This window comes from Excalfactoria chinensis, chromosome 3 (genome assembly GCF_039878825.1).
Source record: "Excalfactoria chinensis isolate bCotChi1 chromosome 3, bCotChi1.hap2, whole genome shotgun sequence".
Taxonomy (NCBI): domain Eukaryota; kingdom Metazoa; phylum Chordata; class Aves; order Galliformes; family Phasianidae; genus Excalfactoria; species Excalfactoria chinensis.
In genome coordinates, this window is record NC_092827.1 from 81,840,380 (window position 1) to 81,858,128 (window position 17,749).

General features: G+C 38.7%; 1 long non-coding RNA gene across 1 annotated transcript; it reads left to right on the forward strand.

The window, feature by feature from the left end:
• The first annotated feature begins 13,994 nt into the window (after window positions 1–13,994).
• On the forward strand, window positions 13,995–17,424 carry LOC140250094 (uncharacterized). Its single transcript, XR_011903104.1, has 3 exons — window positions 13,995–14,186; window positions 15,524–15,625; window positions 16,470–17,424. It is a non-coding gene; the product is annotated as an uncharacterized lncRNA (long non-coding RNA).
• The last annotated feature ends 325 nt before the right edge of the window (window positions 17,425–17,749 follow it).

Consider the following 17,749-nt stretch of genomic DNA (forward strand, 5'->3'; position numbering starts at 1 on the left):
GTAATGATTTAGTTACTGATTCCAAAACCATGACTGAACATGATCACACATATACGTGACTATGTATATAGCCCATATAGGTGCATTTGTGATATTCTGTACATGTTCTATGTCCTGTACTAATATGCATGCCATATATTGCACATCTATATACTTACCTATGTAACAAACAACAGAAATTAGACACAAAAGTGCTTTACATAATTTGTGCTCTGAGTTACAAGATTTATACCATATGAATGTCCAGTGTGATTATTTGTTTCACTATTCCTTTGCTGTACTACTACGAGGTAGCTGTTCTAGGAATCCCTCTGAGCTTTCCCAATCCAGACATGCCATTCGTAACCTTTCCAAAATGTGATGTCAATGAAACTGCAGCTGGTTAAAGGGCTACGCAGGGCAAAAAGTTGTATTAGTGGCTAATAAAGGCTAATTATTTTGCAAGCAAATTTAGCTTGCTTCACTAGCTTGTTATGACTTGAAGTGTCTGGTCATTGAGCTATGCATCTGGCTCATTTGTTGACCTCAAAGAGATCGCACCCTGACTGACAGCTGTAGTGGACTGGAAGAAAGTAGCCCAAATGAGTAAGAACAAGAGGACTTCAGTTTGTGTGGCTTTGGGACAGTAGCAATCCATGCAAATAGCCTTAATAAGCAGAAGTGAAGAACCTGACAAAGAATATGTGTGTGTGATATGGATCCTGGCTCAGGGCAGTAATTTTTCTTAAATGACTGGTTCCCAATGCTCAGCTTTCTTGCCTACAAGTGCTGCCTCCCAATCCCAGTATACATAACTACTGAGGAGACACCAATGTCCAGTAGCTGATTACAACAATCCCAAATAATCTCAAGGGGACCGATTTTGAGCAAGTCCCAGAAATTCTTGTGGTACTCTGTAGTGATTCAAGCTGCACCAGAGTAGCCTTAGCTCTGTGGATGTGTGTTTATTTTTAACTGTGTTATTTTGGGGTAAACACCACATCAGAGTGTTTTTATTATCAAGTTCCTGTTCCTTCACAATGCATCTGTACGGATTCTAAACCCCTTCATGAAAAAGGATCATTTCCTTTTTTTTTTTTTTTTTTTTTCTTACTTAATCTCAGTTTGGTTTATCCAGAGCTGTTGTCCCTGACTTCCTTTAAACTGCCCTGCATCAAAGATCTTTTAGAGTCTTCTTTACATCCTTTCTTTCCTTTGCACATACTTAGAAGAGTCTGTGTATACACAAACACAAGTGCATGACCGTGCATGTCTTAATCCATTTCTGCTTCAGTCCTGCAGCCTTCTGCCTGGTCAGATCGAACAAGAGCTCATGGGAAAGGTTAGTGCTAGGAAGCAGCAAAGCACATGTTCCTGGTGTACTTCATGTGCTTCAGAAAGGTTTTAATGCCTTCTTTATTTGTGCAGAAATTGTTCAAACTTCCCAACTCTCTGATAATACCACACAGACAAATGTTCATTAGGATCAGGACTGATTACCTTTTCACTGTGGTATTGTTTTTGGAGGTGATTTGAGACTCAGTGTAAATACAGGTAATCGAGAGGGAAAGGTTGGTGATGCTGCCTTTTGTGCTGTTAAACCCTCAACTGTTGTTCCTGGATTACAAGTTTATAAAGACCATATGGAAATATTGCTTTGTCTTCTTAAGCAAATTCTAGGTCTCAAACTTCTCTTCATTATCAAACACTACTTGAGGTAAAAGGAGACATTGGAGTTTGGCTTCTGCTGTGTGCCTAGGACACTTCTTTCTTTGGACTGTTGTAAAGTGCTACCACTGACATTCTGGCAGAGGCCGGAACAAGAAAAGGAAATCTCTCCCCAGATGAGGCCTGTAGGGTTGAACTCATCAGCCCCCAGGTAAGTGAAACCTACTCACCCATGAACATGATGGTTGCAATTGGGCCTTTGCATCTGCATTATTTTGTTCTCTGTTCAGTTTTTAGGATTGTACCATGGTTGGGCACAGCCTTGATGCCCTGTGAGAGGCTAAGACATGAATGAGAGTGATATGAATGCTCTTTGCTTACTGAGGATTTCAGAAAACTGTACAAGATGGAACTCCCAAGATTTTCTCACACCAGAAGAGACTTACCTTGCAGAGAGAGAAGAATGTGAAGTCTCTGATCCAGCCCTAGACAGAGAGCTATTCTTAAGTAATGTGTGGAGAGGAGCTGAACGTATGGTGTTTGGTAAGAACTTTGCATGTTTAAATGATAATGAGAATTATAGAAGAGAGATCTTGTGGCAACCCATTTGGTAGAAACAAGAGCTGGAGCTAATGGATCCTGAACAAAACAAGACAAGCAGTAAAGCATTTGATAAGTTTCTATCCAGTTTACAGTAGAAGTTGGTGCTGCGAAACACCACTTGTTTACAGTTACAGTGGCAGGAGTAGATCAACACTGTGACCACACTGAGGCTGCAAACTGCAATCACATCTGCTCTGATATCAAGTATGAAAGGATCAGTACCTGTTTAACTGAAAAGGCTAGTAGAGAACTTCTGAAGACTTTTTAACCTAACTAAGAAGTCAGAATAGTCTGTTTCTTGTTGGATCAGGTGTAAAAGAAATAGTAAAACAGTGTTGGTAGTTGCCTGTTCCTGATGCTGTTCCTGTTAGCTTTTACCATTTATCCTTCCCCTCAGTTTATGTCCTGTAATACAACAGATCTTAGTTTTGAGTCCAGTATGGAGTGTTGTAGATTGCAATCCCTTTAATATTTTTCTTGTTACAGTCTATACTGTAGCCAGCGTTACTACCCTTCCCTTTCCTTTTTCTGCTGGAGGAATTCAGCTATATACAAATATTCTTGATTTAGTTCTGCTATTACTGCTATACTTCACACTTTTTGGTTCTTCCACAGTACCTCCTTATCAAAGGCCATGCTCAGACCTTTCTTTCTTGTACAGTATCCCCACTTTGTCCTGCTACATCTACATCTGAACTGTTTGCTTTTCTGTCTTTGGTGTGGGAAAACTAAGATTGTTTTGGTGCACTAAAAAAAAACAACATTCCCTAAATAACAAACCACTGTGCTACACCAACAGCCAGCAGTGGTGCAGTTGCCCCAGTGCGGAGCTGATAAAGCCAACAGTACTGAAGCACTCCTAGTTTTGTGCTTTGGACTTCTCTGAGCTGATTTCCTGATTTGTCCTGTCAGCATTGATTTACTTTGTGCTCTGAGAGCAACTGCTCTGCTGGTGAGAGTTCCAGCAACTATAGATCTCCATTTTTCCCTAGCATAGTCAAAGCAACAATGACAATTGCCTTTCTCTGCATTTCCTTGGCAGGCTTCCCAGAAAGATGTGTACTTGATTATAATTTGCTCTCTGTGGTCACCAGCAATAGCCTAGCTTTTAGCCCAGCAATATCTCTATAACTCTGCTTTTAAGTCTTCACCTGTTCTACAGAACAAGGTTACAATTGGGTTTGAGTATATGCAGCATCAATGATTGCACTTACTGTACATGCAGTTAATTCCCCTTTTATTTGCTGCTTCATCTGTCTGTTTTGACTTAAAACGAGAAAAACAAACAAAAAACCAAAACACCAAGAAACTTTCTTTTGGAAAAATAGCATCACTTTCTGGGGAAATCTTTCACTCCTTTCTTGCCTGCACATCTAGTGTGTCACATTAAAGCTGTTACTGAGTCTTAGGCAGAGAAGCAGTTGTCTGTCAAACTGCTTCAAAAGAAACCACAAAATGAGCAGGTCATAAATCCAGAAGCAGCGCAAGAGTGGGAACACAAGACCTGCAATATGTAATGTGACTCTTTCAGTCCAACCTTCCTATTGCCACCCTGGTGCTAAATATACTGCCGGTGTCCTTGCAAGAAACCAAATGCAATGAGCTGGGAAAGGCAGTGGGCAGCATTAATTTAGGGGTTGTTTCATTTCTGTCAATTTCCTTGATAATTCACTAAGAAGAGAGTAGCCAAATTCTCCAAGTTGTGTATTTGCGACTGTGGTGGTGAGGTTTCGCAAATGTCTGATCATCTTAATCAAATGCCTAATTTTTAATCAACCATTTTTTTTTAAAGACATTTTTTGTTAAAAATTGCCTTTTTATTTTATTTTTTATTTTATTTCTTATCCCAGATAATTATCTTGCTCTCCAGGAACTCCTATTTTAGATTAAGATAAGTGAAATCTGCATTTACAGTTCATGAATAAGTGTTTTAAGGTAGGAAGATTATTTCAAAGAGTTTAGCTTGCCCGTAGCATTTGCATTAGATAAGTGGTAAGTCAACTCTGTGTTGTATTGCATTTTACACAGCACGCAGATAACCAACTTAGTGAGTCCTGGAATGAACTTTTCCCTACTGTTGGTGAGGTGGTGGTTTGAACTTTCTAACTCCAGGAGTTGTGAGGAAAAGAAATATTGAAAACCAGAGATTTAGGTTAACTTGAAATTAATTTTAAAAATCCGTGTGAATTCTTTTTGTACGTATATAAAATTAGTAGGTGAACTATGAAGCATAATCAACAGCCTTTCCAGATTTCATGTATTTCACTCATCACTATTTTGTCTGTTTGCATTAATAATTACGCTTTGTTGTTTCCAAACTGAATTTTTAGGAAGATGTGTAATTTTTATGATTTCCTAGTTTGTACCCTTAGTGCTACAGACGCAGGACAGGAAGGCCATCCAGGATTGTGATCAGCACCTCTTTAGAATTTTTAGCTTCCTGTGCACTGATGACGGAGACTCACTTTGAACTTTCACATCTAACTCTCCCTTGCTTTGAACTTGGAACAAATTCCCTCAAATGCTTTAATACAGCTTTGCAGCACACTTTTCATGATCCCTCTCTCTCTATCTTGCTGTTCAACACATAGTTCAAGTCTCTTCCTTCCCTCCCCCCCCCCAGCATTTTCTAGTTACTCCATTGGTAAATGAAGTATTTAATGGCTTCTAAATATTATATGTTGGATACAAGTTGCTTGTGAAATTGGTTAGATTTTATTAATGTGACTTGTTCTAGTGTTTTGAACATATGGTAAGTTTCACTAATAGTTTATATATAAAGCATATTTATTTTTATATAAATATAAATTTATATTTATATATATAGTTTTTATAAAAGACTTATAGCCCCATCCCAATGCATGTGGATTCCTCATGTCTGAATCTGATGCCAGTCCCAGGGCAAGGACCTGCAAGTGGTGCCATGCTGTGTGTCACAGCTTGCATGTGGGAGCACTCTTGTCAGGTTGTGCCTCAGTGTGCCCCATCCTCTCCTGGACCGCAGTGTCAAGGGACAGTGAAAGGACCATGTTGACCAGTGGAGCATCCTTATCCCTTGCCACTGCAGGGAGCAAGACTTTTGTTTTTGAAACCAGAGAGGCTCTATGAAGTTTAAACCATTCAGCTTTTTGCTGATTTTCCATTCTAGATCCTACAATGAAATTACTGGTGGACAAACCCAGAGAATTGCCTTGTGATTTTGAATTAGAGTGTCTCCATCTAAAAAGTTGAGAGGTAAAGGTGAAATTGTTTTGAGTTATTGAGATGGAAAGAAACATGATTATTACCATGGTACAGCATTTTGTTAATGTCAGAAAGGGACATGCTATGGTCTTGCATTCAGAAAGAATCAAATGCTGTGAAACCAGTGGGAGTGTAACAATAGCATGAGGAATGCTGGTAAAATACCAGCATGACATGGCTTGAATTAGAAATATTTTATATTTGCCACATGTTAGGAACCACCAACTCCAGTGGCTACTGTAACTGATTAAGAATTGTATAGGAATCTGCTTTCAATATCTGTGCTTTAAAAATATCTTGGAATGTAACACTGGAAAAGAAAATACATGTCCTCAAGTCTGCCTCAACACCATTTTATCGCTGCCTGATTTCTGGTTTTGTTCTTTTTTCTTTTTTTAATTATTATTTTTACTGCAGTCTTCATTGTCTTCATTTTTTTTTTTTTATTTTTATTTTTTTTATTTTTTCCAAAGAGCTGACATTATCAGAGATCACCTGCTGAAGATCAGCTGATAAAACGTTAAGGGTTTTGTTTTGTTTTGTTTTGTTTTACATCTCCTAGGTCTGTACTTGAAGGGCATTGAGAACTTAAACTCAGCCTGAGTAAGGCTTAATGAACGTTTTACAGTATTATCTTCTATTTAGTATTAAGGAAATTAATACTGCAGTGCCAGAAGTATAATCATGGTAATTTTCCTTTGGTGGGGACTTGACCAGCCTTAACTCACTGGTACTGTCATTTCTGCCCTGTGGGTTTGAAAGGTCAGTGAGAAAACTCCTGTACCACAGAAAAGAGCGGGATGGCAACAGTTCTGTAAATACAAGTTATATCTCTGACACAGATTTCTTCTGTGGTGTAGAACAAATTTATTTCCCATATGTTTTAGCTTACTTACCAGCTATATAAAAACTATGAGGTGTATATATTTGCAAAATACTCTAAAGCAGCAAGGTGAAAGCTTAAAAATCCTTTACAATGTTGTTGGTGAGGCCTCAATCTCCCTCTGCAGTTGTATGTAGTTTTACCATAGACTTAAATGGTTCAGAATTAGGTTTAGACCAAGTTATGTTAAAATCCTGGCTATAAAGAGCTTGGTAATTTAAAGCATTGTTGTCAGCAATTGCTTTCACTTGAGTTAGTGGCTTCAAGTATGTGTTCATATTAACTAGTTTTCTAGTCTTCCTTATGCTTTCAAATCAGGACTTGATTCTTCTTGAATGTGATGCAGAAGTAGGAGCAAGTGCTCTTCAGCCCAAGAGCATGAGGTGTCTTACTACTTTGCTTGCTATCTTAATGCTCTTGCAAACATTTAATGCAATAATTATTTTAAAGTGGCATTCCTCTGTACTGTACATCAGTGTGAATGGTGCCATCAGATAGCAGGCCTGTCTACCTCCATCAGATAATGCTGCTGCAGAATCTGATAATGAATTAGGTATGTGGCACACTACAGAAAGCCAGTAGAAGATGTGAGCATAACTGCAAAGATGGCAATTCCAGTAAGGCAGAACTTTACCCCTTGTCAGTCTAATGGTTCTTCTACCTGGAAGCAATGCCACCAAATGGTTTTTAGAGTGCACAACATTTCTAAATAAGTAGTGTCACTCAGAAGTGAATTAGGAGCTTGGTTTTGAGTTCAGTAAAGTTACTTAGGGTGTCAGAGCTGCAAAAGACAAAACAATTCAAATTGTTGGAATAAATGTTTACATAGAGTTCTATCTTCCTGACTTCACAGAATTACTAGGACTTCCTTTATTTAAAAAAGGAACCACATTTTGGATGTACTAAAAGCAACAGCAGTGTAGTGAAAATAACTCAGTAATGCACAGCTTGATGATAGGGGACAGCGTGATGCAGAAACAAGCGTAACTTGAACACATTGGTCCAGATGCATATGCAGGATTAAGAGGTACACAGCAATGTGTAGTGGCTAAAAGCTACTTGGCAAATGAGGTGAGCTCTGAGCCTGTTGGGAGTTATCCACTCAGTGTCCAGAACATTCTTACTGTAAAACAGCTTATTTGATTGTCACCATAAGCAGTGAATACCCAGATAGAGCAGTTTTTAAAAATAATTTGAATCAACAGAATTAATTCTCTTGGTTGGAACTGAACTAGACCAATAGTCAAAACTATTTTGATGGTAATGGCACATTTGGTACCACGTAACTACTGACAAAATGTAAATGATCACATGGTAACTTGAAACACATATGCCAGGTTTGTAGTGTGAGAATTATTTGGCAAATGAGATTAACATCTGCATGGGAGACACTGTGAAAAGGCTCTCGTTAGTCATGTGAGCATGTCTGATGTGGATGAGATGTGTCGAGAAGCTTGAACAAACACAGCAAGTGATCATCCTGTTAATAGAAAAGACTCCCAGAATCATACTATTGTGATTCACCTTTTTGTGTATGTTTGTGCATCCTGTTGTCTGATCCCTGGAGCTGCAATAACCAAGTAGGGTACTTCTAGCCTTCTACTCAAAGACATAAATAGGAGTCCAGTGAAACTGCTGGAGTGGTGAGATGCTTTCTTCTTTTTTCTATTTGATGGTGATTTTATGAAATTTTAACTCAGGGCTTGTTCCACTGAAAGACAAAGGCATTCTAATGATGTCAGTAGGATTTATCCAGAGAAGATGTACAGGATCCTGTGTTGACCTTGGAACGTGCCTGAGTACCTTGGGAAAGAACATACAAAACTGCTCACACTGGGGAAAAAACAACTGATACCAGGTAAGAAATGTGCAGAAGAAAGACAGGACATAGCTTGTTGGACCTTTCTCTTCCTTAGACACCCCCTTCCTCCCAGGACCCTCAGCCATGGATAGCCGTTGAATGACACTGCTTTGCATGGCAAGGCTAACATTATCTTCTGTAGTTTTGCAACGTAAAACTTGTCCCCAAAATTCTTCAGCCAGTTTCCAGACCCTTCTTTAACTTCCCAAAATGTCTTCTTTTCAGTAGCTTTTCATCATGCTAATTCATAGACCACCGCTCCTTTTATCACTTTATTCCCTCTAAAATAAATCTCTCCTTCCCTGTCCTTACTTAACTGCCTTGTAGTGCTTACAGACAGACTGTCCTCTGAATTCAATGGCATTAACACCTACTGATCTACTGTTTCATTTCTTGAGAATCTGAGATTTAGTCTGACTGTGGACTCAGTTGTGAGTACTTTTATTTTCGCAGCATTTAAATTTTTCAGCTCTAGGAGCTCTTATGTTTTCTGTGTGAGTCTACAGAATCATCTAGTCTAACATTTATACAACATAACCCATGGAAATTAATATAATAAGCAGAGAAAATGTCAGTTACTTGTGGTCATTTATGATCATCAGCTGAAATATACTGTAAACTAGTTTTAGATATTTTGTTTAAAAAGCTGTGAAATCTTAAATCTTGAACAGTGTCAGAACACTGAGAGCAAGCTTGCAAAGTAAGACCTACAGTATGATGTCAAGAGAATTAATCATGTTAATTCCAGGAAATTTAAAGTGACACCTCTCTTTGTCCACAATAGAAAGGAAACTAAAAAGAGGCAACGTTTGATTATACTCATTAGTTAACAACAAAGAAAAAAAGAAAGAAAAGTGGCCCTAAGCATTGTGAGAGGAAAATTAGGATTATATATCAGGGAACTAATAGCCAAGGAAAGCAGCTGCCAACTGAAGCTTTGGAATCAGCAGCACTGAAGATATTCAGGGCTAGGCTAGACGTCCATCTTTCAAAATGGAATAAAGAAATCAGTCCAAACACAATGCAGGGATAATCCAACAGAGTGCCCTGCCAAATTTCTACCCCAAATAGGGTATGATTTAGTTGGAATGGAAAAGGAAGGCATTTCAGCTTGCTAAGTCTTTTACTGTTTTAATCTTAAAAGCATGAATTCCTCTTCTTCTTTTCTTCCTTTTTTTTTTTTTTTTTTTTTTTTTTTTTTTTTAATTTTTGTTTTAAGCAGAACTTTTTGTTTTTTACATCAGGATTGTATAGTCTTTGCTGTGGTTTCCAAACACATTGACCATAGCTTAGACTGTTGTTACATTTTATGTGTATATATACACACACATATAATAAAAAAATAGGTCTTAGAATGAAAAATTGTCTTTTCATAGGAATTTTCTGGACATTGTCAAATCACTCATACTAAGCCTGAGGAAAACCTGTCAGAAGGATATTTATTTGTTAAAGGTATGTAGGATAGTAAGACTGGAGGGCTAGGATGGTTATAATGGTATAGTTAGGTGTTTAACCTATGTCACAAGTTCAAATAGAGGCCAAGAGGGATAGTCATCATTCATTACTACTGAGTTATTGTTGAAATGGGTGGTGACCTACTCCTGGCGGTCAGGTAGGCAGCAGTACAGAGTTCAATACTGAAGTGAGCTGATGGGCTAACACTCATCATCAAGAGCTGGGGTCCAGGTTTTTAGGGGTGTCTATCCCTTTAATGCGCAAGTTGTTGCCTACTGCAATTTTGGAGAGTTTGAAGGTGCTCACCTGAGGCTGCAGTTAAGTGGAGTTCAGGTACCTAAGATCTTTACAGAAGCTAAGTAGGCATTTGTCTGGAGCACTGAGCACCTTTAAAATTACAGCCTAGAATCCTCAGGACATTTTCAATGAAACGGATTCACCACTTTTCAATGTAACCTTAATAAGCCTCTTATTTCCTCATTGTTTAATGCAGCACATACTGTGAATGAAGATGGATGGCAGTTTATTTGTTTTCAAGTATTTTTCCAGTATGCTGCTGCAAGCATAGTCTCCTTTCACAGCAGTGTCTTCCAGTGCAGGAGTCATATGAGAGATAACAGGCTTGTACAGAGATGGAACAGATAACAGTTTTAAAAGAGTCTGTTTCAGACTTTTAAATAACAAATTGATGTTCGGATTGAGTACTGATTTTCTGTAGAAATGTAACATACAGAATTTAACCACTGTAACCACAGTACTGTTTGTACCTTGCATTTCCTTATTTATGCTGTAAATATTAGTGCTAGCTTCTAAGAAATGCCAGAATAGATCAAGACTCTGTGCAAAAGTAAGCCTGCCACATTGTCGCTGTGTTATGAAGACATGTCACATGGTGGGAGGGAAGTATGAATATGTGCTATCAGATGTATACGATTGAAAAGGGAAAACACAAAATGAAATCATCAAGCCACATTAGCCAAAGTGAACAGATAAGAGGGGGTATAACACTGGAATTGTAAACAATCAAGCCAAGATTACACTTCCATGTAGAACAATGTGTGCTTTTAGATGTGGAAACGAAAATGTTAATACTAGTGACTTATCACTGGAAATGTCCAAAATGCTGCAAGGATGGGCCTGTGGTAGTTATGTGTATAACCCTCCCTCCCTCCCCCACTATTTTGCATACTGTTTGAGATTGTTCTCTAAGTAACTCAGACAGGAAAATGAAACTCAGCTGCCCTCCATTCAGACTCATGCCCCTGTTTGCTCTCTGCAACCTCTCCCTGCCACCTCCACTGTGCCATCAGTGCTTTGTATCGCCAGTAGTAAGCTCCAGCTCTCCCTTCTGCTTCCTACCTAGACTGGATCCCAGCAGTCTTCAAAGCCGCAGCATGAAATGAGTCACATACACATGCTGCTCACAGCCTCCATCTTCCTCCTGTTGGTGAAACCACATGTGCTCAACATTGCAAATAAGGGTGTCAGATAAAATGCAAGAAATTTTCAATGTGGCAGAGGCTCAGTTTCCCTTGTTCCTTCCCCCTCTACCACCAACAGAGGAAACCACAATGACAGGAAGAGCAGAGTGTTTCTTCCCAAGGACACTCATTGCTGTAGTCAGTAGCTCACGTTTACCCAGATTTTGCTTTCTGTGTTGACAGACATTGAGCTTTGCAAAATATGAAGCCTACTTGGACATTTAAAGTCACCCAAGTAGGACATTTTGGTGGAGAAAACAGTCAAGTTGGCTACCACATAATGGGAGCTCTTATAGTCTACCATTCAGGCAGGGCTGCTGAGCCAGCTTGCAGTGAGAATGTGCAAGTTGTGCTGTTTTTACTTGCTACTGGTGTAGCATTGGCCTGTTTTGTTTTTTGTTTTTATTTTATTTTATTTTTTTGCATATACATGTATACACCTCTCAACAAGATTTTGGGAGGGTTTTCTGAAATTGATGGTTTTCTCAGAAGACTTTGCCTGTGGTGAGCACAATTCATTACCCTTGTCATGCCACTTCATAACTTCTTGTTAACTTTTTATATTTTACCCGCTATTCCAGTGCAGTGTTTTTTATTCCCTGGTTTTAAGCCACCACCCTTGTCCAGTTTTCACTCTTTCTAGCTTGCGTGTAGACACCATCTGGCATTACCCCCAGGGTTTCCTAGACAAGGGCAATCTAGTTAGTCTTGTGAAATTCAAACCCCAGGCAAAACAAAAACTGTATAAAATACCACAAGATACTTTTTCTCACTTCTGTATGAGGAGCAACTACATTACCCAGGGCAACTGTAAGAACAGAAATTTCATCTCAAAACGAGTTATCCTCTCAACCAACCTATTCTTTTCCCCAAAGTTTTCCTTTCAATTTAATGGAGTTACTTCAACTCTTTTCCAGTCAAGAGAAAGTTTGACCAGCTTGTGTGTAATTATAGGGCTTCAGAGTAGAATATCATGTAAGGAACTGTCTGTAACAATGCCTGAAATAAAGTAGATTGAGAACAGATTTAGTAAAGAAATTAGGAAGTCATTCCAGCTCTCTTTTCTTTTCTAAATAACATATTGCAAATAAAATCTCTGAGGCAAGATTCTTGACAAAGACATTCTTTTGAAAAGAGACCACAAGATTCCTGGTTTTCTTAATGGATAAAACAGAAAGAATTGGTCTCAGTCTGGGACACTCAAAATGCTGATCCTTTTGAACAATGTGGACAAGTACAGAATATTGTCCAATGTATTCATCCTTGAGGAGAAATAAACTAAATTTGTGTGCTCTGACCGTCTCATAGGAGTTGAAAAAGCGTCCCTCCCTTTCTTTTTTATGTCTGCATGTTTCCAGAGTTTCCAAAGGAATTCACTTGGGCAAAGCATTTTGAGCAGTATATCTGATTTTCTCTGAGAAATGATGATCTAGTTGCACAGTTGTGAGGTTTGGGGCCAGAGATTCTATTATTTATGGCTTTGAGAATCTGAAGTCAGTATGGAGCTCTATACCTACACTGGTGTAATTCCCTACTGCTGGCCTCAGAGTGAAGACTGGGGTGAATTCTCCACAACAAAGTAGGCTTCTGAGCTATAAATACTTGTGACTTTTCAAGTTTCTTGTATTTTACTCTCTCTTCTGACTTCACACTTACTTTACTCTTGTGTGTTTTCACAAGAATTCATATTGCAGCCTTGTTCTGACAGCATAGGGGCAGGGATATGATGAAGAAAAGTTAATTTTCCATTGCTGTACACCGTGGAAAGGTAAAGTGTAACTGTCCGCTTTCTTAGTTTGGCAGTCACAAGTGTGTGAAAAGAAGGTATATGCAGCAATATTTGGGGAACATTTATACAGAACATCGATTTTCAGCCTTGTTATATGTCCTGTGACAAGCAACACATACTGTGGCTTGTTCTCAATTTGATTGAGAGTGCGTGACATTTAGATGATCCTAAGAGATGCAGGTGACATATCTGTCAACTTTTGCTTTGCAGTGATCCTCAGTGAAAGCCACAATTTCATTTTGTTTTCATGAGCCTGCCTTGATGGCATATGTAGGTTTATATTTTGCCAAGATCAGGAGAGAAGTAGACAAGCTAATGTTAGCAGGGGAGGCAGTCCCTGAAATTAATTACACAGCTAGAATTTTGCAGCCTGGAACTGAATTTTTGTTGCTCTGTAAACTTTCTTCTAAAATGGTTCCCTTTTCTGCAGTGTTCAGAGAAATACCTAGCTGGTTGAAATTGTTGCTGCAGTCAAAAGACACAGTTATTTATCAACAGTCTCAGAATGGTTAACTTTTTTAAAGAGTGTGAGATGTAAATCAGCAATCTCTGCTTTTAATCACAGTAGATACACAGGTTCCTTTTCAGTCCTAGTGAAGGAGTTTGGAGCTGGAGACCACAGCATGTTTGAAGTAATTTTGATGTCCCTTTTGCACATTCCCCAGGTATCTAAGATGTGGCTAATCATAATAGCAGGTGTTGTCTGTTTCTCTCAGCATGTGGCATGAAAGTAGTGTGGCCACAGAGCTATGCGTTATTTACATGGTGTCAACATGTCAGCAAGTGGGATGGCAGAGAGCCAGGTTAAATCACTTCAGATTTTAAGCACAGGACACCAAATAATAACACTGTGTCACACTCGAGGACACAGGAATCTGGCAAATCAGCAGTAGAACAGTGTGCCAAGTTCATTTGATTTTTTTTTTTTCTTTTTTTCTTTCTTTCTCTTTTTCTTTTTTTCTTTTTTCCTTTTTTTCTTTTTTTTTTCTTTTTTCTTTTTTTCTCTTTCCCCCCACTGAATGATGAAGGAATCAAAATTGAGAGCCAAGAAAACTGCAAAATACCCTCCCACTCCCACCCCCAGAAGTAGAAAAATGTATTCAGAAAAGGACACTCTTTGATTGCTTAATATGAAGATGTATGGATCTCTGGCCTTCATCTAGAGGTGTCTGCTTCTGAGAATACACAACCATGCTGTGGTGCGTCTGTCAGCCCTTTGGTTCTGTAAGTGGTAATTCTATTTCATCTTTTTACTTTCTTCCATTAGCTTTTGGTAGAAGCTAGTGCAACAGGTCTACAATCAACCAATGGGCCCTATAAATGTTTTTGAAAGAGGCAGTCACATTATTTAGAATGGGTACTTTAAGGGTTTGAGGCTTCCCAAAGGAATGGAGCACGTTTAGGAAGGCTGTTCTCAGCCATTACTACTTTTGCAGCAGCTTTGATATCTGTATCACCCCTATGACTTGTTCACCTTATCAGCTTGCAGAAAGCTAACTCAGCATAAGTAAAAAATGGATGGTTTTCTATTGGTTTAGTAATCCAACCAGGCTCACTGAAGGGCCACATGAAAGTCAGAGAGGATGGAATGGAGGCAATAGGTCTGCATGCCAGAGAAGGGAGGATGTGGGGAAAAGTGAAGGCAGCAGGGCTGCTGTCTGAATTCAGCCATACTGCGAAACTTCATCCTAGAATGCTTAATGCACAAGGAGGGGCTGATGGAAGGTTAAAGGAAGCATCCAAAATACTGGGATTCATTTGCCTCATCACCATAATACCCTTTTTATGAAACTAGAGCTGTTTATTCTCATAAAAAAAACTTCTGCTTTTCTAATTTTAAAGGACAATGCAACCATTGGAATCCATGCACAGTTCTTTCAAGTTAAATGCTTAGTTCAACATTTCACTTCCATTTCCTGGTAGAAAATGTTTTTTATGAAAGCAACTTTAACCTTTCAAAAGGGTTCATTTACTGTTACGTTTGGTATCAGCTTTCCAAAAAATGCAGTCTGCATTTGGCATGTTATGGTTTCTGGTTTTAATATTGGTTTAGAAAAAAAAAGAGTCATGTGCCATAAGTCAGAAATAAAATATTGCGCCAGAATTCTCTCTATATGTGAATTCACCCCGTGAGCAAATGGTTTAAAGTAAGTCTGATCACTTACTTAAAGCCAAGGCTTGGGCTCAATCTAACCATGAACCAGCTGGTAACAAATAACACATTCAACTCTCAGCCACATGAAACTGTCAGGTTGCCTTTTTATAGACGACTACAGCCCTAAAGCTCCTGAAGCACGAAGGAATATCGTACAGACTTGGAAAGTGTTGAACACCTACCATATGCGCATAAAGAAGGGTAATAAAGATAAAAGGCCTGAACTGAACTTTAATTCCTAAATTTCTGCTTTTGATTTATCAGCTACTTCTGCATTGCCGTAATGTTCTTTGGCCTAAAATTAGGTAGAAGATGCTTGATCAAGTCAGTCAAATTTGGGCTTCCCGCTGTGAGTGTGACAGATGATAAATATAAACTTGGAAGTAATTTCTTGCTTTCTTTTCAGCATTTTTGTGCATTTGTTTCTGAAGTGTTGACTCTGGTAACAGTGCACTGCAGTGGACAGTTCCTGTTTGTCTGTTCCTGCTGGGATGGTGCTGCTGACATGGTGAGAAGGATGCTAAATTAGAAGAGCTGCATCAGGATGGCTCTGAATTTGAGATAGGGCTGACACGGTTGGGTGCAGTACCATAAAAACATGGCTGAGACATTCTGGGGACCTTTACAGAACCTCTGCACAACGCTGCGGTGTTCTGTGTGGCCATCCCAGCTGCCGGGTTAGTCTAGGAGTCTCTGTGCTATGTTGCAGTGCTTGGAGATATTCTGAGAATTACAGTTCAACAGGACTTCTGCCATCACTAAGCACCTATTGCAGAAATGTAGTGCCTTCAGACAGGCCTGGCCATGAGTGAGACAATAGAATCTAATCCTCAGTGCTGCTGAGCCTCAGTTTCTAATAAAGGACTCAGAACTTGTAAGGGTAAAGCTTCAAAGTGAATACAGATTTACAGGGGGAGGGCAGAAAAGAGGGTTGTAGCCCACCCATTAAGTCCACCTGGTCTTAATATATGATAGCAGTCAGTCTTTGCGCGACACACTCTTTCCATATCCTAACATTGTTACAGGGAGTGAGATCTCCAAGAATTGGGTTGGCAGTGTACTTGCCAAAGCTGGGCACACTACACAGCCTATGTCTTTCAGTCATACATAATAGTTTTATCACCCCCTGAACTGCAGCAGCTAAATCTGACAGTGATGGTGAAGCAGATCCTAAGAAAAAAAACATTTATGACATTTAGTAACAATAATCTTTTCTGATGATGAATGCATGTCCAATGCTTTGAAGATGTAAAAGTCTGCAAAAATGCAAATTATTATTTTATCTGGAAATGTGTTTTGTGGTATCCCAAAAAGTACTCTCATTTTTTATTCTTTTTTTCATGTGTTTGCAGGAGTTCTCATGATTTTTCAGCCATGAGTCCATCTGGGAATAATTTCACTGAGAGAAGAAGGCTTCCATTCTATCAAGAAAAAAAGGCTGCATGGAAATCACGGAAAGCTACAGAAGAAAGTATCAGTCATTGTTTAAAAGCATTGTGGCCTGTGAAGATGGAAACCAGAATGGGAATTTGCCTCCAAATTTTATAAGCTTCTAGAAACTAAAATGATGAGAAACAAATGCAAAAAGTTCACAAAAGTACTAGTTACTTAAAAAAAGAATTAAAAATTCTTAAGGCCTTATTCTTTTATGATGAATAAATCCGACTGGAAGGACACTAATTACCCAGAATGCCATCGTTTAAACAGGTAGAGATATTTCTTGTATGTTTAGGTTGCCACCTAGATTAGTCTTATACTTCTCAGTTGCTAACAATGAAGTTATCAGCCACTGGAACAAATTATTAATAGGAACAGTTAGCTTACCATTTCTTGAAGTCTTGAAACTGAGAGTGAATGGTATGTTTTAGCAAACAATGGAGACACAGCTGGGTGAAATTATATGGTTGTACTAGAGAGCAGGAAACATGAGATGTTCTATGTGGTCCTTTCTAGCCTTAAGAGCTATAGATCTATAATTTCACAAATACCATTACAAAGAATTCCTTAGAAGTAGTGATGACCATAGCAACAATCTGAATCCATCTCCTGATTTGGGGTAGATTATTCTAAAGAACTTTGAAAAATTACAGGCTACAGTACTTTTTCTATGTGGTACTGTCACTACAAGGTCGTGTAACTAGCATAAAGGGGGCACTTTGTAATTTTACAGTATTAGAAATCCATTTTTGTGGACTAAAGAGACTTTTCTTCCCTCCAAAAGAGCTCATTGTACTTCAGTTCATGAATGAGTGTATAAACAAGTAAGAATGCGTACTGCTTTCCTGTGTGATGCATTTCTCTCACTAAAATGTATTAGATTCACTTAGTGAAATTAAAAAATAGATCCACAGAGGAAATTAGAAGATATCGCTCATTAAAACAGGCTATTTCTAAGCTAAACTAATTTTCTTCTTGTAGGGTGACCTGAGACACTACTTAAAAGAGAACCCTTTGCCATAGCCAGTCTTCCATTGGAGGACAGCTAAATCATTGTTTTCCATATTTCCAACAACTTTTGGCATCTGTCACCATCAAAACTTAAATACAGTGGGATATCTAAAAGAGTCTAAAAGAGCAATGTTAGTTTGACTTGTTTGAAGAAACTCAGTTTTAGTCCCTTGAAGACAATCTG